At 35.7% G+C, this 12,699-nt stretch overlaps 1 long non-coding RNA gene across 5 annotated transcripts in view; it reads right to left on the reverse strand.

Annotated features, from left to right (window-relative positions):
- LOC125115417 (uncharacterized) overlaps nt 1-12,699 on the reverse strand; it is a 56,028-nt gene that overhangs the window by 13,765 nt on the left and 29,564 nt on the right. For 4 of the 5 annotated variants that reach the window (XR_007132107.1, XR_007132111.1, XR_007132108.1 and 1 more), the window contains one exon: nt 1,548-1,678. This is a non-coding gene — a long non-coding RNA (uncharacterized LOC125115417). Of the gene's footprint in view, nt 1-1,547; nt 1,679-5,941; nt 5,980-12,188; nt 12,222-12,699 lie in introns of all 5 variants that reach the window. The other variant, XR_007132109.1, reaches the window with a different exon arrangement.

Consider the following 12,699-nt stretch of genomic DNA (forward strand, 5'->3'; position numbering starts at 1 on the left):
TTCCTGTCTCTTCCCATCTTTGTCTGCCTCCAGGACTCTTACCCGCAAAATGTGTGGTTTCCTGTCAGTACAAAGGTTCCTGCTTTTACTTCCTTGTCTGCCCTAGGACACACCTTGTTCACAAAAAGTGTGCCCCCCTTTCTCTTCTTTCTTTGTTCATATCTAGCCATCCACCTGCTCTAACTTGAGGCTGTCTTTGAGCCCAGACCTATCTTTCTTGCCTCCCCCAACACACTCCGCCTTATTTATTTATTTATTTTTTAGAGCCGCACCCGCTGGCACACAGAAGTTCCCAGACTAGGGGTGGAACTAGGGCTCCTGCTGCTGGCCTGCACCACAGCCACAGCAATACCTGATCCTTAATCCACTGATAGAGGCCACGGATCAAACTAGGGTTGCTAGTGGGGTTCCTTAACCACTGAGCCAGGAAGGGAACACCTCAATCCTATTTTTAGTAAACATCTAAATCTAAAGATTTCCACCCTGCAGGGATGAGTCCTGTGACTCTTCCCTTTGTGATTTCTCTTTGTTCCACCTCTGTAAGTGTTAGCTTTATTTACCTTATTTCTGAATAACTTTAAAAATTTTCACCTTGTTGGGCAGAGTCCCTTGACTCTCCCCTCAACCTCTTTTCATTATCTTGTTAATTAACCTAATATTTTTATTAGCATCTGTAAGCCCCACGAGGTAAAGCTGAAACTGCATCCTGAAGCCTTTTTTTTTTTTTTTAATTAGGAAGTTCCCAAGGCTAGCCACTATATTTCTTTGTGTCCACTATTTAATTTGACCTTTCCATAGGCACCAATAAAACATCTGTTTATGATGACAGCTTTCTAAAATTTTAACACTTTAGAAGTTTTTCCAATTCAAAGGACCCATCATCTGGTCTTTGGCAGGTAGGATCTTAATTGTGATTCAGACCAATAACCCTTTCTATGACTTAATCATAGATGCAAGAGGTGTCCCCAAAGGTAAGTACAAAAAGATGCAGCCCACATTAGATCCAAAAAGTTTATACCAAAAAATGGTCTAAGAAAGCAAAGACCTTTGTTGCACAGGCAGTCAGGATGATGCAGTGCCAGCACTAACAAAGCAACAAAGGTTGAGATGAAAAAAGTCCCATTATAACAATAACAGATTCTCCTGAGAACTGGCATGTCTGGACAAAGAGATGCCAGTCACAAGCTCAGGTTGTTGCCTCTACTTAAGACCAACTGGGTACAGCTGTTCTAAATCCTGGTCTGTTTGACTGGCAAATGCATGTGGGTACATGAACCTTCTGGATGGCAAACACCAGAAAGAATGTTCTCCCTGATCATAAAGCCAAACAAACTCTCAGGACAGAGAAAAAGACAAAAGGATACAGAGACAAAAACTGTGACCATCTCTGGGAGGAAATGGATCAGTGAAGCCAAGAGTATTCTGCCAAATTTACCAGAGTCACTAAGTCCCAAGGAACTAGCTCTACAAATATTTTTCTTGCTAATTAAAATTTCTTTTTTTAGTAGAGAGAGAGAGAGGGAAAAAAAAAAAAAAAGGATTCTTACCGCTTGTCAGATGTCCCAGTATCTCTCAGCCACAGCAGCCTTGTGGGGAGCAGAGTCCAGCCAGGGAAGTTTATCTTACCACTAAGCCAGCTGTCTGGGAGGAAGAAAACTTTCCTCCACTCTGCTAAGTTCTAAGAATTAAATTGATATGAGACAGATTAGCAGGGGGAAAAAAATCAAATTTAATTTCATACATACAGAATTTCCCCGCACACAAGAGACCTCACATATCAGAGAGGTTCACAGACAGAAAAGTAAAATGATCTAAATATTGGCATCCTGAACTAGAGAAAGGGATAAGGGCCTGGGGCTCTCAAGGACATGAGAGTATTTCACAGGACAATAAAAAAAAAAAAAAAAAAACAGCTGTTAGATAATTAGATATTTGTCCTGCCACAAAGATCATGACACTTAGATAAAAATTATCTCTTGCAATAACTCTTTTTCTGCAAAAAATCCCCAACTTAAATCCTTGTAGGTAGTTAAGCAGTAGTTTCTCTTGAGCCTGTAGGATCTTGATTGCCTTTAGCTCAAAAAAATCCATATGCCTAGGTGGCACGTCTTGGGTAGGTCTGTTCTGAATTCATATACTCTTAGCCATACAGGAAGATCCCTTCTAAAGTCATACAGAAACATTCTCTAAGAAGCCATGATTTCAAATCTCTAGCACTATATATTTTTCAAACTCTTGAAAATAATTTCCAAGTGCAATAGTATTAGATGTCTTAATACCATTTGTTGACTTTCTAATTGCTTTCATAGTTTATTTCAACTACTGGCGTTCTTGATTTGGAAGGTTTGTTGCTTTAATGTGTAAGAAATTAAAGAATATGTATAAATTAGTATTTCTTGTAAAGGGTAGGAGGTAGAATGGAAGAAATGGGAGAAGGGAAACCTGTGTGGTATGCCCACTGTTTCATGTAATAAATTATATAAAGCTTCACACATATACAGGAAGAAAATTAATAATATTATCTTTGTTGGTGAGATAATACATAAGATGAAGTGAAAAAGCACTAAATATGGCTTGCATTTTGAAAAGTAAGGAATGAGAAACAAGATATAATCTGTGCATATTAATTTAGAGAAAATGCAAGTGATAAGACTTTGACTCTGACTGACAATTATAGAATAAAATAATTCCTGCCAAGTTTATTGCTCTGCATGTATCCAGTATTTATAAAACATTTGTGCTTCCATCTGTTTCTGTTTGGAATTAGTGGAACACCTGTTATTGTTTAGTTAGAGTTCATTATTAATTATTGGTAATGAGTTTTTAAAACTACGGTTTGATTTTCCCCTCTGGGACAAAGAATTTTTTTTTTTTTTGTATTCTATTTCCCCACTCTCAAAAGTAGCCCAAATTCAGTTCAAATCTGAAAAACCTTGTTAAATGTACTGACATCATGATGTAAGGTTCAAGTTTTGCCTTTTTACCCCATCCAATAAAAATACTTCTAATATAGCCTTAAAATTTTTAAGTTATCTGATGATGAACTGATTTGGCCTTTCTGATTCTCAATTACAAGGACGATCTTGATTAGGATAAGATGATTTTATTGTATTCAGCTTAAAATTCTCTTGTACTGACTCACTCTATATTAAGTTGAAAAATTAAGAAACTTCTATTTCAACCTAAAAAGTTAATGTATGGTAATAAGACTGGAACTATGAGCAACTGGAGTAGACGTCTATCTAAAATATGTCATTTTAGGGATGTTGTAGACACCGAAGAGCCCCTTTCTTCAAGAAATACTTTCTTTGCTGCCCTTCAGTGACCTAACAACCCTACCATTAGATCTCCTGAATGGGTAGATGGTCAGTGTAATAGGATGCATTTTTGAGTAGCTGAATGGGTAGACGGTCAGTGTAATAGGATGCATTTTGAATAGCCCTAACCTGCTTTAGGGAGGTGGGAGGGGAAGAAAACAAGAGGGAGAGATGGAGAGAGGAATAGTGAGATCCCGTCCTCCCATGGGGGCTGTCCTAAAGCTGATGATCCTCACTCTCTGCACCACCGCCCCCACGCAGGGTAAAGTGGTCTAGTTGTCATTTTCTTTTAATTAATTTACTTATTTTTAAATTTTTATTGAGTTATAATTAAATACAATATTATTATATTAGTTTCATGTATACACAATAATGATTTGATATTTTTATATACTATGAAATGATAACCACGATATATTCAGTTACCATCCATCGCTATGCACAGTTTTTACATTATTGACTATATTGCCTATTTGTGCATGACATCCTTATGAGTTATAGCTGAAAATTTGTACCTCTCAGTTCTCTTTACCTATTTCATCCATCCCCAGATCCTCCTTCTCTCTGGCAACCCCACCAGTTTATTCTCTGTCTCTATGACTTTGTTTCTGTTTTTTTGTTTGTTTGTTTTGTTTTTTATATTCCACCTATAAGTGAAATCATATGCTATTTCTTTTCTCTTTCTGATTTATTTCACTTAAACCTCCAGGTCCATCTACGTTGCCTCAAATGATAAGATTTCATACTTTTTATGGCTGAGTAATATTCCCTTAAACAGATATATTCCATTCATCTGTTGATGGATACTTAGGTTGCTTTCAATTCTTGGCTGGTGTAAACAGTGCCACAGTGAACATAGGGAAGCATATGTCTTTATGAATTAATAGTCTTATAGGAAAACTGTTAAAACTAGTCAAAGCAAACATTGGTTGAAACACTGAGACTCAGTTTACAATGTGTTTAGTCTTTTTGTTTTTCATTTCTTTTAGAAATTGATAGTACAGATGGTTAAGATAAAACCCTGTAGACTTATTAATCCTCATCAGCCTTCCAGTAACTCCAATTTCCTTTTCCATGCTTTGTGACTAAGCACATTTTTCTTAAGTAACAGACTACTGATAGTTTCATTCCTTTAGGTAGACTCTTTAAAAGAAACATCATGATCTTGCTGGGCATTTCTGAACACTCTCTTCATCAGCTTCTACTTGGGCCAGATAAATTACATACATTGCTGCACAGAGTCAACTGAGTTAAACAAGAGACGCATTTCTATAAATAAGAAATCACATGGCTCACAAACCCTTTTATACTCACATAGGTAAAGAAATCAATTTAATCGTCCAGTTCAAGGACCAGGACTGTCACTTAGTAATTTTAACACTTTTTTCAGCTTTTCATCTCTGTAGCCATTATGAGTGAAGTTCAATATAAGTTAAAGTTTATCTCTTAGAAGATATCCCACTATTGAAATTCCAGCTACTGTCTGACTTTTACTTGAGCCAAGAATTTATGTCAAGGTAATTTATTCTACTTTCTGTGCCATTTACTCTCTTAAAATTGAAGGTATTCACCTATCAAAATCTTCTCTGACTATAATAAGGTATTCTTTGGCAGGCTGTATTCTGATTCTACAGGTTTTAAGTCCATAGCTAGAAAGAGCCTCAAGAAATAAGTTAGTACTCTCATTTTATTAAGATCCTTTTCTCAAACTTTAGTGGTGCTTAACTGCTTTTTTGGTTTGATCCTGCTGAGAAGAGGTCAAATGTAATTGCATTATAGTCACTGTTATTTAATGGTTTAATCTAATGTATTTTAGAGCTCAACTGGCTGTATTGGAGACGACTAGGTAAAATTTAGCCTTGCTTTACTATTCTCCAAAAAATCCTCCTCCTGAAAAACATATTCACTTTAGTTCCAAACATCTTTTTTTTTTTCCCACAAAAAAAAATGCTGGGAGTTTTGATGTTACTCAGTAAGCATTTGTTGAACCCCCTCTACAAGATGATAATCCAGAAAATAGATAAGACATAGGACAAATAATTTTATAGCTAAGGATAACTTGATAGGTATGCATTAATGCAGTAGAGATTTAGAAATTTTCCACGCTAATCTCAGTATACTAGGAATAAATAGTTTTCCTCACTTATCATCTGGCCCTCTTAATGCTTCTTAATAGTTTAAGCCACTTAAAATTGTGTACAGAGGTAAGATTAAAGGAATAGTGAAAATTGTGATAAAAGCTTAACCATAGCAAAAATAAATGTTTATTTCATCAATTCCCTGGTTTTGAAGGCATATACACTCCAAATTGGAAACATCTTCTTAATGAAACTAAACTGCTCATCACTTATCATGCCTACATTATATCCACCTTGTAGATACCAGTTTCAGATTTCAAACATATCTTTCAGAGAATCTGGGGTATTTTTACTTCAAGTTCTTTCAGAACTTGCTTCATCAAATTGCAACAACTGAATCTTTGAGATTGTTGGTAGCTCATAATTTTGTTGAAAAGAGAATGTCATCTTCATTCCATAATTGTAAAACATTTTTATTTTTAGATGTATTTACTGGAGTGTATTAATATTAACTAGAATGATAAATCCAATAATTTTAAAACTTACATATTATTAGTTCTTCTGATTTCTTCAGCACTGTATACCTAAAAATATAAATTTTGTCACACAGATTTTATAAAAAAATGAAAGAGTACTGTAACATAAGATTTTAACGAATTGAGATGTTTCAGGTTCTTGCCACAAAATATTGCATGGTAAAGTTTTAGGTGAAGAACTAACTGGATGAGAATATCTTATTCCCTTTTGTCCTTAGAATTGTATTGTCCACTCATTGATTCTTGAGTTTGAGAAAATTTACTGTCATCTGAAGATTCATCATCTGGAATTTCACTTGAACGATCAATTTCAATTTCACCCTAATCATAAAGGTTTAGTGTACTGCTATCTATCTTTTTACATTCATCTTCTGATTTACCCAGAAACTTAAATGTCTTCCTGTGCCAATATTCTTCTCTCTGCAGTAACAGATGGAAAATAAAAATTCTAGATTCTAAAATGTATTAAATGAAACTAAAAGTATACAGTAAAATGTCTCCAGGCTTTTATACCTTCTTGAATGATACAAAACTTTAGTCAGCACAATGAAGAAACTGAATGATGATATAATCATGATTTATTTTACAACTACATCATCCTTTTAGGCAGTTCCATTAAGCTTCTATTTTCTTGTTGATTTTTCTTTTTAGAATTGTTGGCAATAATTGATGAATAATGATGAAATAATTCCTAAGTAGGTAAAATGGAAAGTACTTGAGATATAGGAAAAATAAAAACATGAAGACCTCATAATATGTCCTAAATTTTTAAAACTGTCCAATAGTGTCACGTGGTAATTATAAGATAGAATGAGTTTTATTGTTTAAAAATAATTAATTTTTTTCTTTGTTCCTTGGAAGACCTATAAGAAAAAATAAGATGAGAAACTGTCTCTATGAATATGAGATTGACTTTAGTGGACCCATATAGTATACTGGGAACCAATGGAGAAAATATAAAGGTGGAGCCACACAAGCCAGATTTAAATACTTGGCAGGGTTTTTTGTTTGTTGGTTTGTTTGTTTTTGTGTCTTTAGTCTTGAGAATTTCTTTATAAAATTCATTTCTTAAGATTGTTAAAATGATTAAATAAAATAACATATGCATATCTCCTCTCCCCCATTTTTTTTTTTTTTTTGGCTTTTTCCTTCACTATGGGAATTTAAAAGTTCAGAGAAAATCTTATGTAAGAAGTAAGAAATGTAATGAACCTTGAGAAATTGGTAGGATATGCCTATATCAACTTAAGAATAAAGACATTTAAGGCTGAGGGATAATAATTAAGGCACAGAATCATAATATCTTGAAATGTTCTTTTGTGATAATCAATTGTTGAGCATTTACTTTTTGCTAGGCCCTTAAAAATAATCTTATTTAATCCTTATAAAACTTTGAGAGTAGTGTGTTAAAATTATCCATGTTTTATAGATGAGGGAATTGAGGCACAGAGAGTATAGGTGTTTTGTGCAGGTCATACACAGTGTAGACAGAGGATTCAAATCCAGACTTGTCAACGTCTAAAGCCCTCAGTATTAAGATCGTATCTCTCTCTTCCCAGACATAGACAGGGAACTGTCAGTGGTTCACTTTGGTTGGCACTCAAGAGACTAGAAAGAGAAACAAGATAGGAAATGTGCTAGATGGTTTTGAGAGAATGAAATTGGAAAGACCACTTAGGGTGAGTCTGAGGAGAAGAAGTAAAGCTTAACTTTGGGAGGTGGTAGGAGGATAAGTAGGATGATTTTAGGAATATCACAAAGTTAAACTCATGGGATTTATTAATAATGATGCCATAAGAAAGGAAAGGAGAAGCTTATTCAGAAATTGTTGACCCAAAGGGATGCCCTAAATAGGAAGTAAAGAAAGAGAGTGCCCACTGGAGGAGCTAGGACTGAAGAAGAAGGAGACCTCGAATCCACCCATTCTTTTTGTCCTTTAGCTGTGCCCATAGCATGCATTAGTTCCCTGGGCAGGCATCAACCTGTGCCATGGCAGTAAGTAGAGCCACAGCAGTGACAACTCCAGATCCTTAACCTGCTGAGCCACCAGGGAACTCCTGAATCCACGTATTCTTAAAACCACAGATGCAAAAGGAGTTGCAAAAGAAGAATAGGTGAAGATTCCAATCCAGACATCATTTGCTAAGCATATGCTATATACTAAGCTTCATTCTGGGTATTTTCACGTACTTAACTTACGTAATTCTCACAACAAACTTTGAAGTATGCAGTTAGAGAATCAAATGTAGAGTTTTCAAGAAGAGGTGAGGGGTGGAAATCGAGTTTCCAGGAGAGTGCACGAAATCCAGGAGAGTGGGTGAAATCAGAGTACAAACATGGAATATCTTCTGTGTGCTCAGCAGTCCCAAACTGAGCCCAGTAAAAGACCTAGGAATACTAACAGATGATCTCTACTTTAATAAAGAGAATGGATGACTATTTGAAAGAGACACAAACAAACAAAAAGAGCTAATAAATAAAAGAAAAAAATTTAAACTTGAGAGATTGCATAATACAGACACTAAATGTTATAAGTTTCAGAGGAGGGACATCTCTAATTTTTGGTGTCGGGGGAGAAAATGTGCATCTGGAACTTGAAAGATGGATAATATCTGGCTAACTGCCAAGGAGTACATAGGGCTTGCTTTGTTATGAATGAAAGAGAAAATGAATGAGGACATGGCAGTGCCTGTGAAATTGATGTGTTTATATGACAATGAGGATATCAGACAGGCAAGAAGATAAATTAAGATTAGAGAACACTGGGGCATAAGAAGTGAGGTTTGTGGTGAGAGATTACAGACAATTGGTCAATCAGGCACAGTTGATATTTGGCATAGAAGAGAATCTTTGAAAGATTTAGCATAGAGCAATGACACAACACCAGTGTTTCAGAGAGTAAGATGAGGTAGCCCTATGCTTAAGGGATTAGAAACAGACAAAAATTGTGGAGCATTGCTAAAGCTGCTGAGTTGAAAATGTGGTTTGGAAGGAAGGAGGGGCACATTTTACAAGCCATTTTTTCATGAGGGTGGTAATAGGAACTGTGTATAAGTGACTTAAAAAATTAATGCTGCAACTGAAAATGCTACTCTACATTGCAACTCAGAATGAGGTCTAGATATAAATAAGAAACGTGAAATATGTGTGACTATTGGCCAGAAACTCAGTGTAGTAAGGAATGTGCTAGAAGCTGTTCATAACCTAAAAGAGAGCAATAGTTTCCTTTCCTTCTTTGGAGATTTGTTGTTTTGCATTGTTTTATTTGGATTCTTTGGAAGTCACTTTTTAATGTGTGGCCTTTACAGGTAATGAGAACAGGTGGTTAGCCACACAGACTCCCGAGCCAGACTGCATGGTTTCCAATCTAGGCTGTGCCCCTTGCTGGAAATTATAACGTTTGTCAAGTTAATCAATCTCTTTAAACCTTCATTTCCTCCCCTGTCAAATGAGGTTGATAATGGGATTGTTGCAGAATAAGTGAGCAGAGGGTCAAAGTGCACTAAGAGTCCAAAGCTTTCTAAGTGTTGGCTCTTCTTTACTAATTGAACACATACCTAAGGGTTGTCACAAGCAAACTTTAATAGAGAGAGGAAAACACTTTTTAGAACCACATCAACAAATTACATGTCAGACCAATTTTGCCCACTCTAGCCATCTGATATCTTCTACTTGGTTTTACTGTCTATATGATGTGGGTAATGTTACATAATTTAATGTGTTATATTGAGTATCATATAAAAAAATCCTGCATTATATGTATTAAAGAGTTTAAGTGTCTTCTAGATGAGTTCAGGGAACTGTTAGATTCTGTAGGTATACCAGTGAACAAATATGCATGAAGCCTACTTCTCCTTTAAAACAGGATAACATCTGGAGTTCCCATCGTGGCGCAGTGGCTAATGAATCCGACTAGGAAACATGAGGTTGTAGGTTCGATCCCTGCCCTTGCTCAGTGGGTTAAGGATCTGGCATTGCTATGAACTGTGGTGTAGGTCGCAGATTTGGCTTGGATCTGGCCTTGCTGTGGCTCTGGTGTAGGCCGGTGGCTACAGCTCCAATTAGACCCTGAGCCTGGGAACCTATATGCTGCAGGAAGTGGCCCTATAAAAGGCAAAAAGACAAAAAAAAAGGATAATGTCTTACTTCATAGGGTTGAGGTATGGAATAATCCATGCATATGCACATCTACCCACAACACTACTTGACTGTGATATGTACTATTTAAATGTATAGTGGTAGCGGTGGTGCCCAAATATAGCAAAATTATGGTTTTCTACTTACCATGTCTTACTATCTTTCTGATTTAATTATCACATATTATTATCATTCTCTCCCTAGCAAGTCTTTCTTTACTGCTTTATATACACCTTCAAGAAACATTTGCCTTTAAATCCCTTTGCCTCATACCTTTCCAGATACATGATGTTTATTGAATTGAATTCATGATGTATAATATTTATCTCAATGGAAAAAAATATTGATGATCATCCCAGAGCAGTCCTCTTTATTCATTCCTGGAAATAATCTTGTTATTTAAAAAGATGACAGCTTTCTAAGCATTGCAAATAGGTCTTGTGTGAAGATTCTTAAAGAAGTTATTGGTGGTATCTCTAGAGACAAAGGCTCAGAATTAACAAAGCTGATTCACTGTGTGCATCCTAAACTGCAGGCAGCATATAGAATTAGATGGAAGTGAGGAGGAAAAAGGAAAAAAGAGCCTACACTTCATAAGGGGCTGCATAGTTCCTGGACTTGACATGACCCCATGGGAGTTGCCTTCTGATTATTTGAAGTACAGGGAAGTTGTTCAAGATAACCGAATTTGACTTTTGTATTTGTGCCAATCAATCCATTAAACATTCTAGTCATTATAAATAGCTAGAATGTGCAGAAATAAATCCAAGCACTTCTGTGAGGCTGTGATTCCTCAGATGCTGACTACTCTCTCAGTCAGCTTCATTGTGATCAAGGGCATTAGGTTTGGGGAGAAGGCCAGTAAGTGCCCCCGCAGTGTAATGTCCATAGGACTTCACTTTCTCTTTGTCCATTTAAGGAAAACAAACTGAGGACCTCATATTTCATTTTTCTCACGTTCTCAAAATTTGGTCTCCTAGCCTTTTGAAAGAGGTGTCAGATTCTAGAGGAATATCTTTGCTGTGAGGGAGCTTTCGTTACAGTGTCATTTTGGTCTAGCCTTGTCACTATTAATGGCATGGACCTGCTGTCAGACAAGAATAAATTCCTTCCCAGGTAGCCTACAGGGACTATTCAAAGCATGTTCTAAAATAGTCTGAAAAGGAACAAATAATGCAGAGTAATTTGAATTGCTGCATGAGAAGCAAGGAAAATTAGGGCTTAATCAAAGAATTATCAAACTAATTAGGTGTTATTTATTAATGTGTCATGTCTTGTAATAATCTTATCTGTCAGTTTATATGCAAGAGCGCAGATTAAAAAAGCATTCTGGTAATTATGTGAATATATTCCCCTAATGCTATTCTAAGGTTCATTTGGGTGGCCCAGTAGATAAAGAATAGGAAATCTATAGCTTTCTAACTATTCAAATAAGTGCATATTTCCTATCCCTTTTCCTAAGCAGGTCTTATTTTATTTTATTATTTTTTAAGCTGCCCTTATTTTAAACATAGAAATAAGGATGGCCCATATCTATTTTGATGTAACTAATTATAAACTAAGTAGATTGATGTAGCTACTTTCAGAGAGACCTAGTTAGTAAACAAATATTCCTTGCCCATAGCTTTTATTCCTGTACAGGATGTTTGTGCAAGATGGAGACAGTAATGAGTTTTGCAATGTCAACATTAATGTTACAGTTTGTAGACTGTTCAACCTGTCATTCAGTATTTTTTGATCAATTCCATTACTGCTGTTCTAGGCCAAAATATTTTACAATTTGGTTTTCTAAAATTGCTATTTCTAAAATAGCAATAATACTGTTATTCCCACAGAATAGTTGCAATTATTCCACCTTTAAAGATGATTTGTTTTGCCTATTTATTTTGCCTATTGTTTTGCCTATTTGCCTTAAGATCCAAATTGATAAGTTCAAAGTCATCCTATCAGTCACTCTCCTAGTAGTTATTGAATCCTGAGTATGTATTCAATATGGTGGTCATGACTTTCAAAGCAGAAAGAGGTAACAATCTAGTCAGAAACCATTGCCATTAAGACAGTAAGCAGTTCATAAAGAAGCTGGGGGAGAAAATGGGAGAAGGTACTGCTTTAGGACTTACCCATATGATGCAGGTTATACTCACTGTAAATACCTAGAGAGAAAAGGGCCACAGAGGCTGAGACAGGCTTGGTAAAAGTGTTGTCCTAGTATTTTGTCAGTGTTATCTTCAGCTTTATTCTGATTTTCTTAATTAGTTGAGTACAATGAGTTTAGTATTTATCCTTTTTTTAGGTGGTCAATTTTTTCAATCCAAGAGGGGGAAAAAAAGTAGTGATATAATTAGATGTACTTTTTTATTTACAATACCAAGTGAAAAACCAACACAGGGTAAAAGCCAAACAAAGTAGCATCTCACCCTATGCCACAGGGTGTCCTTCTAAATTAGACCCTGATGTGTAATCAGTGTCTGTCCTTTGTCATGTAAACTTAATTATATTACATTTCTCAAACACCCGCTACTATTTTTTCAGTAGTTCTACTTTCTGGTTCATATTCTATTTTCTTGAATAAGAAGCTGTCACCTATAAACCACTTTTTTTCTTTTTTTTGCAACCACTCACATTGTTTAG

Source organism: Phacochoerus africanus, chromosome 2 (assembly GCF_016906955.1).
Source record: "Phacochoerus africanus isolate WHEZ1 chromosome 2, ROS_Pafr_v1, whole genome shotgun sequence".
NCBI lineage: Eukaryota > Metazoa > Chordata > Mammalia > Artiodactyla > Suidae > Phacochoerus > Phacochoerus africanus.